This window comes from Sminthopsis crassicaudata, chromosome 4, assembly GCF_048593235.1.
Source record: "Sminthopsis crassicaudata isolate SCR6 chromosome 4, ASM4859323v1, whole genome shotgun sequence".
In the NCBI taxonomy this organism is placed as follows: domain Eukaryota; kingdom Metazoa; phylum Chordata; class Mammalia; order Dasyuromorphia; family Dasyuridae; genus Sminthopsis; species Sminthopsis crassicaudata.
In genome coordinates, this window is record NC_133620.1 from 199,719,544 (window position 1) to 199,740,295 (window position 20,752).

At 33.5% G+C, this 20,752-nt stretch overlaps 1 long non-coding RNA gene across 1 annotated transcript in view; it reads left to right on the top strand.

Moving 5' to 3' along the window:
• Window positions 1-15,969, top strand: part of LOC141541217 (uncharacterized) — a 30,197-nt gene extending 14,228 nt beyond the window's left edge. Inside the window, exon 3 of the long non-coding RNA XR_012481694.1 lies at window positions 15,688-15,969. This is a non-coding gene — a long non-coding RNA (uncharacterized LOC141541217). The remainder of the gene's footprint in view (window positions 1-15,687) is intronic.
• The last annotated feature ends 4,783 nt before the right edge of the window (window positions 15,970-20,752 follow it).

Sequence of the window (20,752 nt, forward strand, 5' to 3'; positions counted from 1 at the left end):
AGATAGAACACCAGCCCTGTCTGAAGGACCTGAATTCAAATTTGACCTAAAACACTTAACCTAGCTGTGTGATCCTGGACAAGTCACTTAACCCCAATTGCCTCAGCAAAAAAATGAATAAATAAAATATTGGTGGTTATGATAGAAGGAATAAACAAAATCTACTGTCTGATCATACTCACTTTTAAGAAACCTAATCTCGCTCGGCCAGACACTTGACTCATTGCCATATATGTCCTGAAATCTATAGAAATCCAATAATAATAACAGTTAATATTTATATAATACTATAAGGTTTTCAAAGCAATTTACAAATACTTCATTTTAGCCTCATAGCAACTATGGTATATGGAGACAATTAGTATCCCCATTTTACAGAGAAGGAAATTGAGACTGATAAATTGGAGTGACTTGCCTGTGATCATACAGTTTTAAGTGTCAATGACTTGAGGTCCAGAACTCTACCACTGTGATACCTGCCTGCTCTTTATTTTCTCTTTGTTTTTAATTCAATGAGCACAAGAAGCTGTTCTTCCAAAATGCACCAATTACTAGTTCTTCACAGACTTCACAAAATTCTCTTTATAAATGCTTATAACATTAGTTTTAAAAGTTCAAACATGGACAAATTTCTGCTTACCTCCTTATCTTTGCTAATTTTCACAGATCTTTCTGTATCACAGAAGCACATCTGTCCATAACTCCATAAGGAGAGGTTTCCCATCAAGCCATTCTCAGCTGCCACTTTCAATTGCCATTCCAATTGTCATTCTTTAATTTTTAAAACTACAGTTATAATATCAGTTTTATTTTATCTGACTCTCTTGAAAGACAAATCAATATTTAAAACAAAGATTATATTATCATAAGTTTACTGTAGTTATATTTTCTTCTGATTTTGTTTTTATCTGTGTAAATTAATATAAATCTTCCTATGTTACTATGAATTTCTCATTTTCGCTATTTCTCATGGCACAATAATATTCTGCTGCATTCATCTTCCACAATTTGAAAAAAATGATATTTCTTTCAATATTTTCTTTTCCAATAGTTAAAAATGAAAACAGAAAAGAAATATAAAAATAGTAATGAAAAGGGTAATTAGCACTTATTTGAGTCTTTGTAGAGATTTGTTTTTTATGGACAGGGTATGAAAAACCATGCAGACTGGTTCTTATTATGGATGGAAGGGCAGGCAGTATTAGGGCTTTTAAGAAATCCCTAAAACCATCTTTATTTCCCTTCAAGTTTTAGTTTTTTGAAACTTCTTTAAGTTTTCCAAAACATTTTCCCTTAACTTAATCCATTGTTTTTCAAAGGAAATTTAATTTAAAAGACATGTTTTTCTAACTAACTAGAAGCTTGTGCTATACAAACAATAAAGATTTTTAAAAAAATTAATTCTTGTCTTGCTTCTAGGACTACTAGCAAACAAAATTCAAAAGGCATAATAGGGGGAGTTAATGTGTTTGCTGAGCCAATAATAACTGAAGATTATAAAATCTAATTTCTATTTCTAATTCAAATCTGCTGAATTTCACTAGTTTAATTTTAGTATTATTTGTAAACAAGGGCCATCCTATGTGGTGTGCTTGCAATTGTTCTTCTGAGTTCTAGTTGATTGTGGAAGAGCTTAGCTCCTGCCCTGACTGTATGGTGAGCTAGTCTTGAAAAGACTTGGTGTTTTAATATGTTGTGGTTAACCTTGAATGGTCCCTCAGGCCTTCTCTACCTGCTTAATAGTCCCAAGGGTCAAGGGAGGGCAGGTGCTGCATTAGTTAAAAGAAGATGAAGCTGATTTTTTCCCCTTGACTTTTCTGTATTATAGGTAGTGTGCTCTATCTCTAGACTTTCTGCAAAGTGATAAGAAAAGGGCTTCCTTCCTATTCCAATACTGTTTGTATATTAAGTTTCTCCTTTTGATGAGCTTTCCTCTGGGTCCAGATTACTTAGACATTTTACTGTCAGACATGTACCAGAAATTCTTTAGACAATATAGTGTTCAGGTGAAATATAAAATGCCTAATTAAGAAATATACAAACACTATTATGCTCTATTAAGATTAAAGTATCAACTTCCCAGCAGATTGTGGCAGTAGTTATAAGCCAAATTTCCGAGTCCTCTTACATGTCATTCTATTAATGTGGGTTGAGTCTTTTAGATTTAACATTTCTTTTGTGGGCAGGTGTAGTGTCCCATACTATATTGTACAATTCTACTTTTTCTTCCTTAAGGAAAATTTTAGATATGAGCCATAACCTAAGTTATTAAGTAAATCTGTACCAAAGGCAGAGGTTTAATGAGATAAAATGTGTGAAAACAAAGGAACCTGAGGCCCATCTTATTGAGTAACAGGTTTCCTACAATTGAACCAAGTCAAAAATGCATTCCTGGGTATAGAATATAAAGTAGAATCACAACCCTATGGTCACAGAAATAGTTGTTCAATATTAAAAGCTTAATTTTCTTTGGCAACTGGGAAAAGATACAGTCAGTGAGTCAACTAGCATTTATTAGGCACCCATTATATGGCACTGTGATAAGCATTGGAAATATAAAGAAAGGCCAAAGCAGTTCCTGCTCTCAAAATCTAAGTTTACTGAATGGGGAGGTGATGTAGTAAGATTTGTACTTTGAGAAGATCAACTTTACAACTTAATGGAGCATGTTTCTGAGTGGGGAAAACTTGAAGTCCAGAGAGCAATAAGCAGCTAATGCAATAGTCTAGCAATATGGTGATCAGGGCCAGACCAGAGAGATGTAACAATGTCAGAAGAACAAAAGGGAAAATACAAAAGACACTATGAAGGAATAAAAGATAGGACTTGACAACTGATTGGATATTGGATTGGAGGGATAAGAGAGAATAGGGAGTTATGGATGACACCTAGCTTGAAAGCTTGAGTGACTGGGAATATAATGATACACTTAATAATAATAGAGAAGTTAGAAAGAAAGGAGGGTTATGGTAGATCCATTTTGTATATATTTAACTTATTTTAAGATGACTAATAAATAGGCAGTTAGGTAGCACAGTGAACAGAGTACCCAACCTAGAGTCTGGAAAACCTGAGTTTAAATTCAGCTTAGGTATTTATTACACAGGCATTTACACACGGCTATGTAACCCTGAACAAGTTACCTACCATATTTGTCTTAGTTTCCTCATTTGTAAAAATTAACTGGAGAAGGAAATGGCAAACCATTGCAGTATCTTTGCCAAGAATATCCCAAATGAGGTCATGAAGAATTGGACAGTATTGAAACAACTGAACATTATAGCAATAATAAATAGGTCTTTGAGAATGGAAGTAAGGATGTTAAGAGAGAGATTAGGTTTGAAAAAGTAGATCTGAGACTCAATCCCCTAGATTTGATAATTGAAATCATTGCAGCTAATAAGATCATTAAGTGAAGTAATATATAGAGAGAAGAGAGCCTAGGACAGAAATATGGATAAAGTCAATTTATCTTTCCAAAGCTCAAGGCTTTTCTCAAGACCTTTTTTCTAGTCACTTCCCAGCCATTCTTGTTGAAAGTGGCTTATATTTTTAGGGTAGTGCTTCTTTCCATAATGGTGAGCTGCAAATCTGCATTCCTCTTTTTTTTTTTTTTCTTTCAGGCCCTTTCCACCCCAATCTCACTCTTAGTCCTCTTCTACCTTCCAAATACATGATAAAGAAATTACACACACACACACACACACACACACACACACACACACATACATATGATGAGAGTTAGGAAAGGGGGAACCCATTTTGGGTCAGCGCAAGAATAGTCTAGTGATGGCACAGAGTCCCCTGTAACAGGCCCGAAAACCTAGATTGATTAAAAAAAAAAAAAAAAAAAAGGTTTACTGTAGGAGTTTGGAAGTAAGGGTAAAGGTAGAAAGATGCTAGGGCCAGAGGTGGTTGCCGGGCGGACAGAAACCCTTACATGGCCGAAAGGGTACCATGTTTGGGGGGCTCCTGCAAAGAGCCAGGGTTCCCCTTTTTATAATCTTGAAGGTGGGTGGAGTCCCAGGCTCCTGGCTGGTTTCAGCCAGGGTTAGCATTGAATAGAATTCAATGGGTTTTTAGATAAGGAAGAAGCTGTTTGTGGGGGTTGAGGAAACCTGAGTAGATAGTGGGGGGGCTGGGAAAGCCCAAGCTAGCTTAGATCCGGTGGGGGCTGGGAAAGCTCAGATATCATTGGAATTCAAAAAGGGTGCTTTTTGACCAGAATTTGTGAATCAAAACATCCTAGCTTCTTCTTAAAGGGACCTTAACCCCCATCACACAACACACACACACACACACACACACACATACACACACATATATCATTAAAACCTAAAATTTCACTAAATCACTGATGATACCAACTTCAAAATGCATTATTTCCATTTTTTCTATGAAAGACTATAAACCATTCTATCCTTCTCTTTTCCGTTAGGCCAAATTTCTAGAAAGACAAATTTGTTGTTATTTTCAGCTCTTACAATCCTCACCAATCCACTCCTTTGTTCCTTGTTATTTGGTTTCTATCCCCACTATAGTTGTTGTTGCTTTTGAGTCTTGGTCTGATGTCATGACCCCATTTGGAATTTTCATGGCAAAGATACTGTTATGTTTTGTCATTTCTTTCTCCAACTCATTTTACAGATGAGGAAACTGAGACAGAGTTAAGTGACTTGCCCAGAGTCACAGTAAATGCCAGAGGCTTGATTTTGAATTCAGGTCTTCCTCAATCAGACCAGCATTCTATGCACTGCACCATCTCATTGCTCTCTTTTGTGATATTTTACCTATTTCTTTCTTCTTCATTCCTATTCTAATTCAGGCTTTCATTACTTCTTATTCCAACTATTATAATCATCACCAAAATTTTCTTGTCTATAGGCTTTTCCTCTTTCTATACCTCATTCACAAATCTACCAAATAATCTTCAGAAAGGGACCATCTGATCATGCAACTGTCTCCTTAACAATGTTCAGTGGATCTCCATTACCAATTTTAAAAATGCAAATTTCTTATATTGACATTTCAATTCATTCACAATCTCCAAACTACTTTTCCAGTTTTATTTCACTCTCCTCTTTCACTTACCCATGTTCCTATCAAACTGGTTTATTTTATATGTTTTCTCTAACATTTTATTCTCCTCCTTGCATTCATATAGGCTTTCCCTATTATTTTGATTACAGATCCAGTGACATATTATGATTGTTATCCAACAACAACCTTGGATAATTTCAGAGTGACTCATTAATAGAAATACAGCCACTAAGATCAATTATTTTTGTCATAGTGAATCATAAATGTTCTCTATCTATAAAGAAAAGATGGATTATTATTGGCATCAATGGAAGGTATAAACATCCTGATGAAATCATAGATCTTAGTATGTTTTTAAAAAGCATAGGAATAAACTGCTTCCCTTCCTATTCCTTGTGACATTTGGGGAATGGCAGTGGTAGAAATGTGAGATTGACCCCAAACCCTTTTACCTTACAAGAAAATCATAATCTTAGAAGGAAACTCAGCAGCTATATGATCCGACCCCTTTGTTTTAGGGATGAGGAAACTGAGGTTCAGGAAGTTCAAATTTAAGTCACTTGCCCATTTATGGCAAATTACTCTGAAGCACAAGAAATATTGAAAGGAAGGGAGGAAGAAAGGAAAGGATTGAGGGTAGAAACAAGATTTATTAAGTATCTACCACATGCCAGGTAGTGTGATAAATACTTCTATAATTATTATCTAATTTCATCCTCACAACAGTCCTGTGAGGTAAATGCTATTTTATCCCCATTTTATAGTTGAGGAAACTGAGGCAGACCCAGGCTAAGTGATTTACCCACTATCACATAGTTACTAAGTGCCTTAGGCTGGATTTAAACTCCATTCTTCTAGATTCTAAACTTAGTGGTCTTTCAAATGTGCCATCTAGATGAATATATATATAAATAAAAATAATTAATTTTATACATACAGAGAGATAGCATTATATAGAGATAATTAATTAGATCGATATAGACATACATATATAGAGAGAAATGAATAATTTTATGCTGAAATATATAAATAAATATATTTGTATATAGTTACATAGAGAGATAAATATATAATTACACACATATATATGATAAATATATAATTAATTTTATATAGTGAAAAATATAAATTTAAATATATAGAAATAAATAATTATATAATATGAATAAATTATATATGGGGGAATGGAGGCATAGACATAGATAGATGGATAGATAGAGATAAATAAACAATTGGAGGGAGTGAGAACCAGGGAGGAATGGAAGCAGAGAGGGAAAGAGAAAGAAAGAGAAAGAGACAAGAGTGAGAGAAAAATCACATTAACTATATTTTAAGTTTTCTTCCTTTAGAACAATAAACTCTTCAAAGAATGAGACTAAGGTAGCATGGTCATCTGCTTATCTAACATATTCACTCATATCTTTTTAAAAATTGCTTTTGAGGATTTTATTTCTACATGTTGTTAAGAAAAGCAGCATAGAGTAAAAAGAGGATTAGCTTTCAAGTCAGGAATACCTAGGTTCTGTCCTTGACATATTCTAGTTGTGTTACTATAGACAAGTAGATGCATTTCTTCATCTTTTAGTATCTCAGGCAATTCCCTAAGGCAATAAATTGTCAAAGGTGCAGATCTGCTTTGGGGAGGAAGTTTCTATACTAGAAGTCCCCTAACCCATTCTGCTGGCCAGCTCACTGCCATTGAGAATAAAAAAGAAAGATTTCAGTCATGGGGATATTTCTAATGTTTGGTATTTTAAAATGCTAGCCAAATATCCATTTTGTTTATTCCCAAGTTAAACATATGCAATAAAGTAAAATGTCATCATGGAGAGCATTTCCATTCCTACTGGAATATTTGTTATAAATAGTCATTCAGCATTTTCCCTTCCGTATTTGGAAAGCTATGATGCCCATGAGCTACTTTCTGAAACAACAGCTAATGATGGCATCTCTTTGGGGAAGGCATTGAAATTTTCTTAAAAAACTGAGTGACATTTCCCAGAAATGGGGAATGTATTTTGACAATTGCAATCATAGGTACCTTAACTAGCTCACTTACTCAGTTTCTGCAAAACCCAAACTTGCTTCATTGTTTGAATTATAATCCCCAATCCAGATAAAAATTCTGTTCTTACAGATTCTGGCTTTAACAGTGCTGATTCAGGAACCAAAAATGCCCTTTTATTGTAATTCTTTGGATTTACCCCATTCTCTCTTTACCAGATGTACATATTTAGAAAAGACTTTCTTCTCTTCAATAACCACAAATTTGAAGAGAATAGCTTCCTTCAATGGCATCAAATGGTGTGTATTGAGCCTATTAAGAACAGTCATTGATGTGGGAGAGCATTCTCATGAATGGCCACTAATGAAGAAGCTACAGAAGGAAAAGCTAACTTTTATAATACTGAGAAAACGCACTATTAAATAATCTCGCTTGATTAATGGACATTTACTCTAAACTCATTTTCTTCTTTGGTAATATTAACTGACATTTGGTGCAGGTGGAGTCATTCTTTTCAAGCATGTCTTTGATTCTTTAACTTAGAGCAATGAAACATCCAATTGGAAGTCAACCAGATACGCCATGTTCCACATGAATTCAGTTATCCAACTTAATTGGTCCTAAATCTATAACAAACGTAGCCTAGACTCATGCATAAAATTGGCTCAGGCTGGCCAAAAGGTTAATGAGATGTGCAAACCTTTCAGCAACAAGCCTGGATGAGGGTCAGGCTCCTAAAGAAATATGGATTTAGAAAAATCACCTCCTGATTAGGCTTTCATCTTTCATCTTGCATGGCTCACTTTCTATGATGTGGCCTGAGGTTTCTTTTCCATTTTGGAAAATAACTTTTAGCTTTTATTAGGAATATATGTAAAATAAGGTAAAATATTAAGAATCATTAATTTTCTATAAAATTGGGAACCACATTTTAAAAAAACTTGACAAATGTCTTTTGTTTAGGAATTCTTTGTAATTATAAGCTATGTATGGTCTTTTAATTTTACTTGTACTGTGCCTTTTCTTAATATGTGCTTATTTCCCCTTCCCCCCATTAAACATGTATGGATAGATTCAGAGGATTAAATTACATAGTAGATCATTATCATGGGCGAGGCGTCTTTCAGTAACTTGTATATGATCAATGAAAGAATTGTTTTGTTTTCTCCTTCCAGAATTTAATCCTGGAACAAAATCCAATTTGTTTTCTATTTTCAAAATGAAAAAGCTGGGAATAAGCTCAAAGAAGTAAATGGAAGAGCAAAAGAAGAAGAAGGAAAAAAAAGAACATCAGGATTCCAAGATTTTTTTCTGAGGCAATTGGAGTTAAGTGACTTGCCCAGTTACATAGCTACTAAGTATCTGAGATATGAACTCAGGTCCCCTTGATTGCAAAGTTGGTGCTCTGGATTTGAATTCAGAGTTTCCCAACTGGTGAGGTGGAGGAGAGTGCTCTATCTACTGTGTCACCCAAAGACCTGATTCTGAGACATTTTTTGAAATAACTATAAGAAGAAAACTGAAGTTTGGAAATTCATAGTCTTTGCTCTTTCCAACCTCTTCCTTTCCTACTTTTCAATACTTTTTCTACAATCCAGGCTTACTCCTTGCTATTCTCCTCATGCAAAACTCCACACTGTTATACTTAGGAATCCCCATCCTGGAATAATATAACTCCCTGACTTCCCTGAAGACTCAATTCAAGCACTATTGCACAAAGGAGACCTTTCCTAGTCTTCTCAATTACTGATGCATTCTCTTCCAAGGCCACCTTTGATTTACATTCTATATGTCTTATATCTACTAGTTTATATGATTAAAATGCAAGCTTTTTCAGGACAGAGATTGTGCTTTTTCTTTAGCTCCCCAATGTTTTACATAATATCTAGTTACATGGTATTTCATAAATGCTTATCATTTGATACATAGTGTCAGAGAGATGTGTATGAGCATGTATGTATAATCTATAAGCACAGTACCTGAAAGTCCCAAACCTATCTTGATGATTCATTGTTTTTGTTAATGAATGAGGTTTTGTTAGTAATTCTAATGCCAGGAAAGGCTATCCTAAAATTGTGAACATTTTTTAAAATTTAAATTTAATCTTTTAAATTTAATTTTAATTAACAAGTCAAAAGAGCAGATTATCATCTGCTTTATAAAAAAAATAAATCATATAGTAATGAATAGGCATAAAGCATGCCTGTAAAATTTGGGAAATCAACAACAAAGGCAACGATAATAGAAAAAATGGCCCATGTATAAAGCCAAGTCACGTTTCATCTATTTATATAGATAACCAATTTTTAAAAGTTCTGTGAACAATTTGCCCGCTTTTTTGGAAAATAAACAAATAAAACGAACATCAATCTTTCACAGATATCTTCTAAGGATCCAAAATGTTGTAGTTAAACTACATCACATGTATATTTGGCCATTTATTTGTCCAAAATACAGCGAAGAAAATCTTTGATTTGCATTTTTTATAACTTTGCCTTTTCCTAAACTCATATTTCTTAATATTTGCTATAAAATGAAGACTTTAATATTGGCCATTCATCCTACAAAGATTTTCAAGTAAAATGTGAATTCCCTAAAAGCAAATACTGTTTTTCATTTTTGTCTTTGCATCCCTAGTGTCTAGAACCATATCTTGCACATTTATTGTTTAGTTGCTTAGTCATATTCAATTTTGTGTGACCCCATTTAGTGTTTTCTTGACTGAGATACTGGAATGGTTTGCTATTTTCTTCTTCAGCTCATTTTACAGATGAAGAAACTGGGGCAAATAGGGTTGAGTGACTTGGCCAGAGTCACATAAGTACACATACAGTACATCTAAGTATCTGTAGAGAGGGAGAAAGAAAGGGAGTGGAAGAGAGGGATAGGGATAGGGACAGGAACAGGGAGAGATGGAGGGAGAAAGATAAAGAGACAGAAAGAAACAAAGATACACACACACACACACACACACACACACATCTAGGTCTAAACCCTTTCTTTGACATGTATCCACTATGAGACACTGAGCAAATCACTGTAACCTGAGTAACAATCTGTAGAGCTACAACTTACAAGTAATTTGGGGATCTAACAAGATATTTCTTTATGTCAATGAACTTTTAGATGTAGTTACACATGTATGCAAAACTAAAGCAAAACATGAGAAGTTCTTTGAGTTTGAGTATAAGATTAAATGTATTTATCTTATTCTTATTTTATACATGTCTTCCTATTCAATAATGTCTTATTTCTTGTTCTCTATACATCTACCTATAACTCTTCAATGATGTTTATTGTCTATGTTTTCTTCTTTCCTTTCTGCAGATTTATCCCCCATTCCTTCTCCTTTTTTTTTTTTTTTTTTTTCTTTACAGAACTTCCTTGGCCCCTTTCTCTTTGGGTCTTTCAGTCCTTGGAGGCCAGTTCTTTTTTTTTTTTTTCTCTTGTTTCTACATTTTCCCTCAAGACCTTTCTCTGTCCTAAAGTACTATTTCCAAATCTAATACAAAGGCCAGCCCCAGATGACTATCCTTCAAGTATCCTCCATGAGATTAGAAACAGAATTCTTGGCTACTTGTTTTGTGCTCATTCTGTGATTCTTAGGTCCTAGCCCCATGATGTTCCAATTGGAGACACTTTAAAATAAAAATAATAATACCCTTAATGTTGCCCTGCTGCTGACAGAAGGCAGATTTATACCTTGGAATACTTCCATTTTTTTTTTAATATTTCATACGACTTCTATTTTCTATGCTAAAATGATGCAACTTGTATTGTACTTCATCCAGTAGAGCACTTAATCCCCATGAAAGAAATAAATGAATCACTGGCGCTAGACTCTTGCTTCCCAAAAGACTCTCTCTCAAATTAGAAATGACTAATTATTATAAGACTAAATAACTATGAGTTTCTCAGAATAAACAGATTTCCTTCAGGCATGAGGCAAGGCTCCCAGGATTCCCCTTTCCTAAATCCTGGAAACCCAGAGCTTTTCTGATCCTCTCTGGTGTCGTGTTCAGGAATTGAGACACATACATTGACATGGTTGGGAAAAAGCCGCATCTGTTCACAGGAAATGAATACCGCTTCCTTAATGCAAGTGGCATCTTGATGGGAATTGTGTTTCATACCCCAATTAAAGGGACCAAGAGCTGGAGAAAGCCTCCAACTTTCAGTAGAGGCATATAAATAGAGGGCGTTGGCAAACATTTCCCAAGATAGTCATTGAGGCCATCTGGCCACAGACCCAATCTCATGAGAAATATCACCCAAATGCATTGCTATGGAGGTTTTCATTAAAAAAAAAAAAAAAAGAAACCTAGTATTTACCAGATTGTTGAAAACTTGCTCTCACTGAAGGGAATATTGTTGTATTTTATTTTTTTTTTGCCATAATAAAATTCATATGAACTAAAGATCAACTTCTTCAGGGAAAAAAAAAGAAATTCAACACACAATCAAAATCTATTTAAAGAGAGGGGAACATAAACTATTTTTCAAAAATTTAGTAGGGATTTTGAATCCTTTTTCTCAGAGTCTCTCTTGTGACTTGAAAGCAGTATTAGGCAATGAAGAATTTCCCCAAAAAACTTATGGTTTTTCTTAATTTCTCCATTTCTGTCAAAAATATCACCATTCCTTCTAGTCACCAAGGTCTACAACCTTTCCTTTTTTCTTGTATTTCACCCTAACTACCTAATCATTTACTAAAATACATCAATTTTGCCTTCATCTCGCATCAGTACTCTCCTCTGTTCTACCATAGCTAGTTCATCCCTAATTACTTTCAGTTTATATACTTTTACTACTTTTCTAATTGGTGGACTTGAGTCAAGGTAGTTTAAGTTCTAAACTGTGTTCCATATAGCTGATGGAAGCATATTTCCCAGAGTACAGATTTGACTAATTTGTCCCCCTACTTAAAAATCATCAGGGGCAGCTAAGTGGCACAGTGATAGAGCACCAGTTCTGAAGTCAGAAAGACCTGAGTTCAAATCTGGCCTCAGACTTAACACTTCCTAACTGTGTGATCCTGGGTAAGTCACTTAACCCCAATTGCTTCAGGGAAGAAAAAAATCATCAGTATGTCCTTCTTACTTCAAGGATAATACATATTACTCTTTGTCATTTGAAGTACCACACAATCTGGTTTCACTCTCTATTTTTCAGATGTATTCCCCTTATTCCCCTTCCAAATGGTCTCTTTGGCATTCCAAGAATATGGCATTCTATCTTGCATCTCCATTCCTTTATCCATACTATCCCGCATGCCTTACTCTTTTGAAATTTCTAGCTCCCTTCAATGGTCAACTCAATAGTCATCTCCTAATCTCTAAAATTTTAGTGATTCTCCTATACTTAAAAATGCACTTTAAAAAAAAGTTTGCCTTTACTTATCTCTGTATGTTTCCCCCCAAAATGTAAACTCTTCAGTCTCAGGGATGATTTTCTTTTTTTGAATTTGCGTCCCCAGCACACGGTTTTGAAATAATTGCCTGTTGAGTCAAAGAGTAGGAAAATCCAGTAAACTGTCAAGGCAAAGGCAAATTAGCTGATTCAATAGGGCATGGAAATACTATAAAAGAAGTAAGTGATGTGTCAAATATTGTGTTCCAAATTCAAACAGACCAAGAATCTCCAAAATGTCAAAGAACAGACTAATAATGATTCTATTGATATGGACCCAATTTCAGTTCTCTAAAGTGACTTTTTAAAAGTCTCTCAAATAGTAATAATGAACCTAGTAGGAAAGGCAGGCTGCTAGATAATGCAGAAGCAATGTCAATATAACATGGATTTGATTTTGATAGAACTATTATTTCTTTTGACATGACAGCAAGAAGATAATGATTTAAAATGGATCATAATACTATCTCTAAATTGAGAAAATAAGAACATAAAATATGACATATATGGTCAAACCTATGCTTAATCTAGTTCAAGAGTCTATCTTTGATAATGATATTAAGGAATTATTTATGGGAATAAATGGCAATGTTGACTTCGAATGACTTGAAAATGTATCTTAAAACATCCTTTTCCCATAGGAATCAATAATAGATTGATCATACATGAATTTATCTAAACTTTCATTATATTTTTAACTTGCCCTATCTTTTAGAACTATCTTTTAGAATAAAAGAGCTCTACAAATGTAATAGTTTTGGAAATTTAGTACTTTCATTCATTTATCCTAATCTCCTTTCCCTCAAATTTTAAGTTTTATGTGGGTATACTCTGATTCTAATACATAGGATTTTGTTAAACAAATCTGTAGTCTTTTTCTTCATGCATTTCTTGCTTGTATAGATCTCTATCATATGTCCCTGTCAGCCTTTGCCTTCATAATTTTTATCCTGTTTTCTTTTGCCGTTCAGAATTTTAACTATGACAACTAAATAAACTCATAAAATTCACTACTGAAAATAAGTCAGTTCCATGTGCTGATAAGTGACACCCACTTATTTTGTATCTGTCATTTTATATTTAGTTCATTGTGAATATGTTATAGTCCACTAGTAGAATATAAGCTTGCTGAGAACAAGAACTATCTCACTTTTGTATTTGCATTCTCCAATGTCTAGTAAGAATGCTAGACACACACAGTGTTTCATAGATGCTTGTTCATTGATTGATGGATTGGTTTTCCTTTTCAAAAAACATAAGATTAGCATTCTGGAAAACAATTTGGAACTATGACCAAAGGATTATAAAACTGTATATGACTTTTGACCCATAAATACCATTACTGTCTATATCTCACAGAGATTTTAAAAAGGAGGAAATATTTATAGCAATTAATTTTGAAGTGGCAAAGAACTGGAAATTAAGGGAATGCCCCTCAATTGGAAAATGTCAGAACAAGTGGTTGCATGATCTTAATGAAATACAATTGTGCTATAAGAAATTATGAACAGGATGATTTCAGAAAAACTTAGGAAGATGATGAACTCATGCAAAATGAAATAAGCAGTACATTGTACACAGTAACAGCAATATTGCAAGAATGATCAGTTGTGAAAAAATTAACTACTCTGATGATGATCCAAGATGATTCCAAAGAACATATGATGAGTGCAAACTGAAACATACTTTTTTGTGTATGTATATGTATATAATGAGATAAAATATCCAAGAAGAAAGAAGTTGTGCCATTTTATTTACTGGGACTATTTCAAAGAAGTATGAGTCTATTGTTAATACTCATGATAGTGATAATAGCGATTTTAATAATAAACAATCATAATGCTTTATGATTTACAAAGCACTTTCTTCAAAACAACACTGTTAAGTTCAAGGTTGGTATGACTAATATTCCCACTTTTGCAGATATGGAAAATGAGAAGTAATTTGCTATTCAGCTAGTAAATACTGCAATTAAGACTGCACTTTGGGTTTTTTGAATTGTGGTCTAGAACCCTTTCTGCTCCTACCTATGCAATTGATGCTTACAGGACCACTTCAATATCTACTTTAGAAGAGTTTCAGACTTACATGAACTTATGGTGAGTGAAGTGAGCAAAACCAGGAGAACATTATACACAGTATCAGCAAGATTGTGTGATGATCAACTATGATGCACTTAGCTCTTCTTAGCAATACAGTAATCCAGTACAGTTGCAAGACACTTGTATTGGAAAAATGCCATCCCCATCCAGAAAGAGAACTATGGAGACTGAATGAGGATCAAAATGTTATTTTCACCCTTTTTGCTGTTGTTCACTTTTTCTTTTGATTTCTTCTGATTTTTCTTTCACAACATCACTAATATGAAAATATGTTTGAAATTATTGTATATGTATAATATTGGATTGTTTGCTGTCTTGAGGACAGAGGAGGACAGAGGAGGGAAGGGAGAGAAAGAGAACAATTTGGAACTCAAAATCTTAAGAAGTGAATGTTGAAAACTATCTTTACATATAATTGGAAAAATAAAATACTATTGAGAAAAAAAGTTTTAAAAATGTTAGTTTCATAGCTACATGCTATTCCCCATCCCTCACCCCCCCCAGTACTGCCATATATGTTTGTGACTTCTCTACCAACTTTAGCACAAATCTGGGAGATTGACATTTCTTTGGGGTCTTTAGCTTGATACCTTTTAGTCTAGACTCATAGCAATGTTCTTATGTTCTTATTCTTGTTTCCTTGGCTCCTTTAGAAATATCTTTGCTCAGTATTTGATGTGAAAATAACACCTCCTGGGAAAATCTCTGATGCATTAGTCTTTGTAGCATTGTCTAATATAGGCAGTCCTGTTGAGAATGACACTATTACAAACCTCATAATTAATAACATTCATACCATATAAGTTGATATATAGATTGGATGTATTATTAACCAAAATTGTTCAATGCTATCAGTTGTCTGTTTGAATATGTGAGTTTGTATTGATGATCATTTCTCTCAGTCCACTTCCTTCACCCCCATCTTCTCCCCAGAATCAAGTTTTTGTTGTATACACGAAGCTGTTAAAATGAGAAAACTACAAATAGTGTCACTGAATATTTGGATGTTATTTTGGAAACTAGTGAAAACAGGCTCTTTCTTGGGCTTGACCAGCAGCAAGAAGCCTCTTACACAATGCTCCTGGGAATGGTCCTGTATAATACAATACAATCTATTCCTTTTCTTCACAGAGCACTATTAATTCCACATGGTGACATCCATCTCTCTTTTCAGAGATGCCCCTGGAGCTTGACAGGCTGACTCAATGCAACTCTCTTCAAGACATAAGGAAACTGCTTATTTTAACTCCTCTAATAAAACAGAAGGAAAGACAACAATATTTTCTTCACAATGAACATGATCATGACAACAGATGGATTTTTTCCCCTATTTTGAAACAAGTCCCCCCCCTTGGCTTTTTTGTTGTGTGGTTTGTAAAAAAGAGAAAAGAAATAACCAGCTTCTCACTTAAATAAAACCAAACTAAAACTTAATTACAATCAGCTTTATGACTGATTACTCATAAAAACCAGGCCAAAATGAGCTATATGAGTTCACCATAAAAGATCAATTTCACTCTATGTCCTTCACTCAAAAAGATATTCTTTTATTTAAAATATTTTGTTTATGGTTTTAAAAACATAATTTTCACTTTTCATCAACTCTTTTACCCAATAGAAACCTATCTGGAATAAAGAGGTATTTAAACCAATTAAATCAATACATTGGTCATGTCTAATAATTTTATATCTCATTCTGCACTACCATTTCTCTCCTGAGAGGCTGAAGGTATCTGTCTTTTGATGTCATTAATGGTCATTGCATTAATCAGAATTCCAAAAGATGTTTTCATTCTTTATCTTTATCTTTAAGCACCATCAGAAGAGAACTCCATCTCTCACCTTTGCTAATATATACATGCAAAAAAATTTGTTTCAAAACTTTTTAAGTTTAGACTCAAAAACTATTCAAGACTTACAACACTTGACACCAAAATATTCCAGTACTTGAATGTATTTTTTGTAATCATCTTTTTGTTTTCAGAGATGCAAAAAGTAAGATTTAAAGAAATGAAATTTCTTCCTAGAATTTCTGATATGGACCATGATAAGTACTGCCATTTTAGATACTTAATTTCTTAATTTCTTCTTGCCTGTCCTAAAATAGAATGTTCCATTTTCCTCAAAAGCACTCAGAATAAGTTTATAGATGCCCTCTTTTTATTCTTTATAATAAACCTGATGCAAAAGCAGATAGTTAAGGCAATTAAATAGAATAGTAGATAGAGTGTAGAAAGAGGAATTAGATCTGAATCTGGTTTCAGATATTTAACTAGCTGAGTGATCCTGGGCAAATCACTTAACCTGTCTCAACTACAGTTTTCTCATAACCAGAGATAAGTTCTATTGATGAGACCTAATAGTCTTTATGATTTCATAGTATTTGACTGACTTTACACTCTACTCATGGTCTTTTAGAACTCAGTCTCATATGAAGCAGTGAGATTGTTCAATGTTGATATAAAATCAGTGGTATTCCAAACTTGGATTTTTAAGATATGAGTTCCTGAACAAGATCTTTGATGTGTAGAGAATTACCAGTATATACATTACTTAAGTAATATGCTATGTGAACCAAATTCTGCTTTTTTACATTACTCAAAAAAAAGTATTGTTAAATGTGGTTTTCCTTTAATGATAAGTTATCTGTGTTCCCAGAAAATGAATGAATGGATAAATGAACCCATAATGACAACTTGGTGTAAGTTCCTTCCCAGTCCTTCTCTCTTTGCCAATTTTCATCTTTTCCTCTCTAAGAATGAAAAAATGGAGAGAGGGAGACAGAGAGAGAGAGAGAGAGAGAGAGAGAGAGAGAGAGAGAGAGAGAGAGAGAGAGAGAATTTGTCCAGCTTCTCTCCATTATGAATGTTTGCTGATAGTTTTAGAGAGATGCTGTTTATCATTTTAAGAAAGATTCCCTTTATTCCTATGTTCTCTAGTGTTTTTAAATAGGATTGGATTTGTTCTGTCAAAAGCTTTTTCTGTATCTATTGAGATTATCATATAATTTCTGTTAGTTTTGTTATTGATATGATCAATTATGGCAATAGTTTTCCTGATATTGAACCAGACCTGTATTCCTGGTATAAATCCCAATTGGTCATAGTGTATTATCCTGCTGATATAATAACTTTGCTAATATATTATTTTAAAATTTTCAATCAATATTCATTAGGGAGAGGAGGCTGTAATTTTCTTTCTCTACTTTGGTTCTTTCTGTTTGGGGTATCAGCGCCATATTTGTGTCAGAAGGAATGTGGCAGAACTCCTTCTTAACCTATTTTCCAAATAATTCACATAATATTGAAATTAATTGTTCTTCAAATATTTGGTAGAATTCACTTGTTAATCCATCTGACCCTGGGAAATTTTTCTTAGGGAGCTATTGATGGCTTCTTTAATTTCTTTTTTTGAAAATGGGGTTAAGTATTTATTTCCTCTTCTGGTAATCTGGGCAATTTATAGCTTTGTAAATATTCAACCATTTCAGTTAGATTGTCAGGTTTTCTGGCATACAGGTGGGCAAAATAGCTAATTATTTCTTTAATTTATTTTTCATTGATCAATAAAACTTTAATACTGAACAGTAGCATGCTAATCATATCTAATTAGAAACTATTTAAACTTCAATTCATTTAAAACATTTAAATATTTTCAAGCTTTTTAGTTATTTCTTCTTAGCCAACATTTAGTCCAATCATCTTCATTTACTTTTCTTCCTTTTATAAAGTCATGGTTAATGAATATTCTGTTCTTGTTCTGCTTTTTTTCTTTTTTGTAAAGGAATTTTGAGATTTCTTTATATTATGCATACTTTATTGATCCTGATTGTTTTAGTATTCTGTTATATTGATGTATCACAGTTTCTCACAATTTAATCCCAATCTATTTTTCTAATTTTGTTAGACAATACCCATCGAATTCTGTGGTACACTTAAGCTGGCTTTCATGCTGTCTCATACCCAAGATATTTCATCTCTCATCTTATTTCCAGTTCACAGAATTCCTGGTTTCCTCCAAAGCTCAGCTCAAGAAAAGCTACTACAAGAACTGTTTCCTTTTTGAGTGGATGCTCATATGTTGGGGAATAGCTGAATAAATTGTGGTACATGAATGTAATGGAATATTATTGTTCTATAAAAAATGATGAGCAGGCTGATTTCAGAAAAGCTTGGAAAGACTTAGATGAACTGATATTGAGTGAAGTAAGCAGGACCAAGATAACATTGTACATAGTAGCAACAAGATTATGTGATGATCAACTGTTATGGACTTGATTCTTTTCAACAATGTGGTGATGCAAAGTAGTTCCAACAGACTTGTGTTGGAAAGTGCCATCTGCATCCAGACAGAGAACTATGGAGACTGAATGTGGATCAAAGCACAGTATTTTCACCCTTTCTGTTGTTTGTTTGCTTGTTTTTTTTCCCATTCTTTCCCATATATTTTTTTCTTTTGATCTGATTTTTCTTGCACAGCATGATGAATGTGGGAAAATGTTTAGAAGAATTGCACATATTTATCCAATATCTAATTGCTTGTCATCTTGGAGGGGGGAAGTAGAAAAAACTTGGAACACAATATTTTGTAAAGGTAAAAGCTGAAAACTATCTTTGCATGCATTTGGAAAATAAAACACTATTAATATTTTTTAATTAAGAAATGTTTCCTGATTTATTATCATGCTATGTCTCCAACAGTATGTAAGATCCTTGAGAGCAGGGAATATTTATTTTATTTCTCTCTTTATATTTCCAAGGACTGACATATTATAGGAATTTAATATATTTTTGTTGATTATACTTGTTCTTTAAAATTGAACATTTTAGTTTCTGTAATTTAATTAAATTTATTTCAATTCAAGAATCATATATCAAATTCCTATTGTATGTCAATCATTGTTAAATATTAGGCATAATGGACAAAATTGGAAACAATTCTCTCATGGTTCTTGTCTTCTAACCATAACATACCTTTTGAGATGCTGTTTGTCTTGCTCAAGAGATGATCAATAAAAATTGGGGAACTGATAGAAAGAGAAGGTACCGAGTGAGACAACTTAAGGAATCAAAATTCTGATTTCCCTTTTGATGTTGACAGTGAACTAATTTGTAGGAACTATGTGCCCATGTTTATGGGCCAGATTGGAAGAAGGATATAGAGCAAAAGAAAGAAGAGTAAAAAAAGATCCAAATAATCTCCTTCCTGGTTGCAAGCATTTTGTAGTTAGCATTTGGGAACATGCTTAGTTAAGTGTTCCATTGTGTTTTTTCTTTTCTTTATTGCTAAAAGCCACTAATTAATCATGATTAACAGTTAAAAATATGTGTACCCATGTTTGGAATGCAGTGGTAAGCTGCCCCATTTTATTGTGATTATTAACACTTTTGTTTCTTCTCTTGAAAATCCTTTGTTGGGGGTCAGCTAGGTGGTGCAGTGGAGAGAGCAGCATGGACAAGTCACTTAACTCCAATTGTCTTAGAAGAAAGAAAGAAAGAAAGAAAGAAAGAAAGAAAGAAAGAAAGAAAGAAAGAAAGAAAGAAAGAAAGAAAGAAAGAAAGAAAGAAAGAAAGAAAGAAAGAAAGAAAGAAAGAAAGAAAGAAAGAAAGAAAGAAAGAAAGAAAGAAAGAAAGAAAGAAAGAAAGAAAGAAAGAAAGAAAGAAAGAAAGAAAGAAAGAAAGGAAGGAAGGAAGGAAGGAAGGAAGGAAGGAAGGAAGGAAGGAAGGAAGGAAGGAAGGAAGGAAGGAAGGAAGGAAGGAAGGAAGAAAGGAAGAAAGGAAGAAAGGAAGAAAGGAAGAAAGGAAGAAAGGAAGGAAGGAAGAAAGAAAGGAAGGAAGGAAGGAAGAAAGAAAGAAAGAAAGAAAGAAAGAAAGAAAGAAAGAAAGAAAGAAAGAAAGAAAGAAAGAAAGAAAGAAAGAAAGAAAGAAAGAAAGAAAGAAAGAAAGAAAGAAAGAAAGAAAGAAAGAAAGAAAGAAAGAAAGAAAGAAAGAAAGAAAGAAAGAAAGAAAGAAAGAAAGAAAGAAAGAAAGAAAGAAAGAAAGAAAGAAAGAAAGGAAGAAAGAAAGAAAGAAAGAAAGGAAGAAAGAAAGAAAGAAAGGAAGAAAGAAGGAAAGAAGAAGAAAGAAAGAAAGAAAGAAAGAAAGAAAGAAAGAAAGAAAGGAAGAAAGAAGGAAAGAAAGAAAGAAAGAAAGAAAGA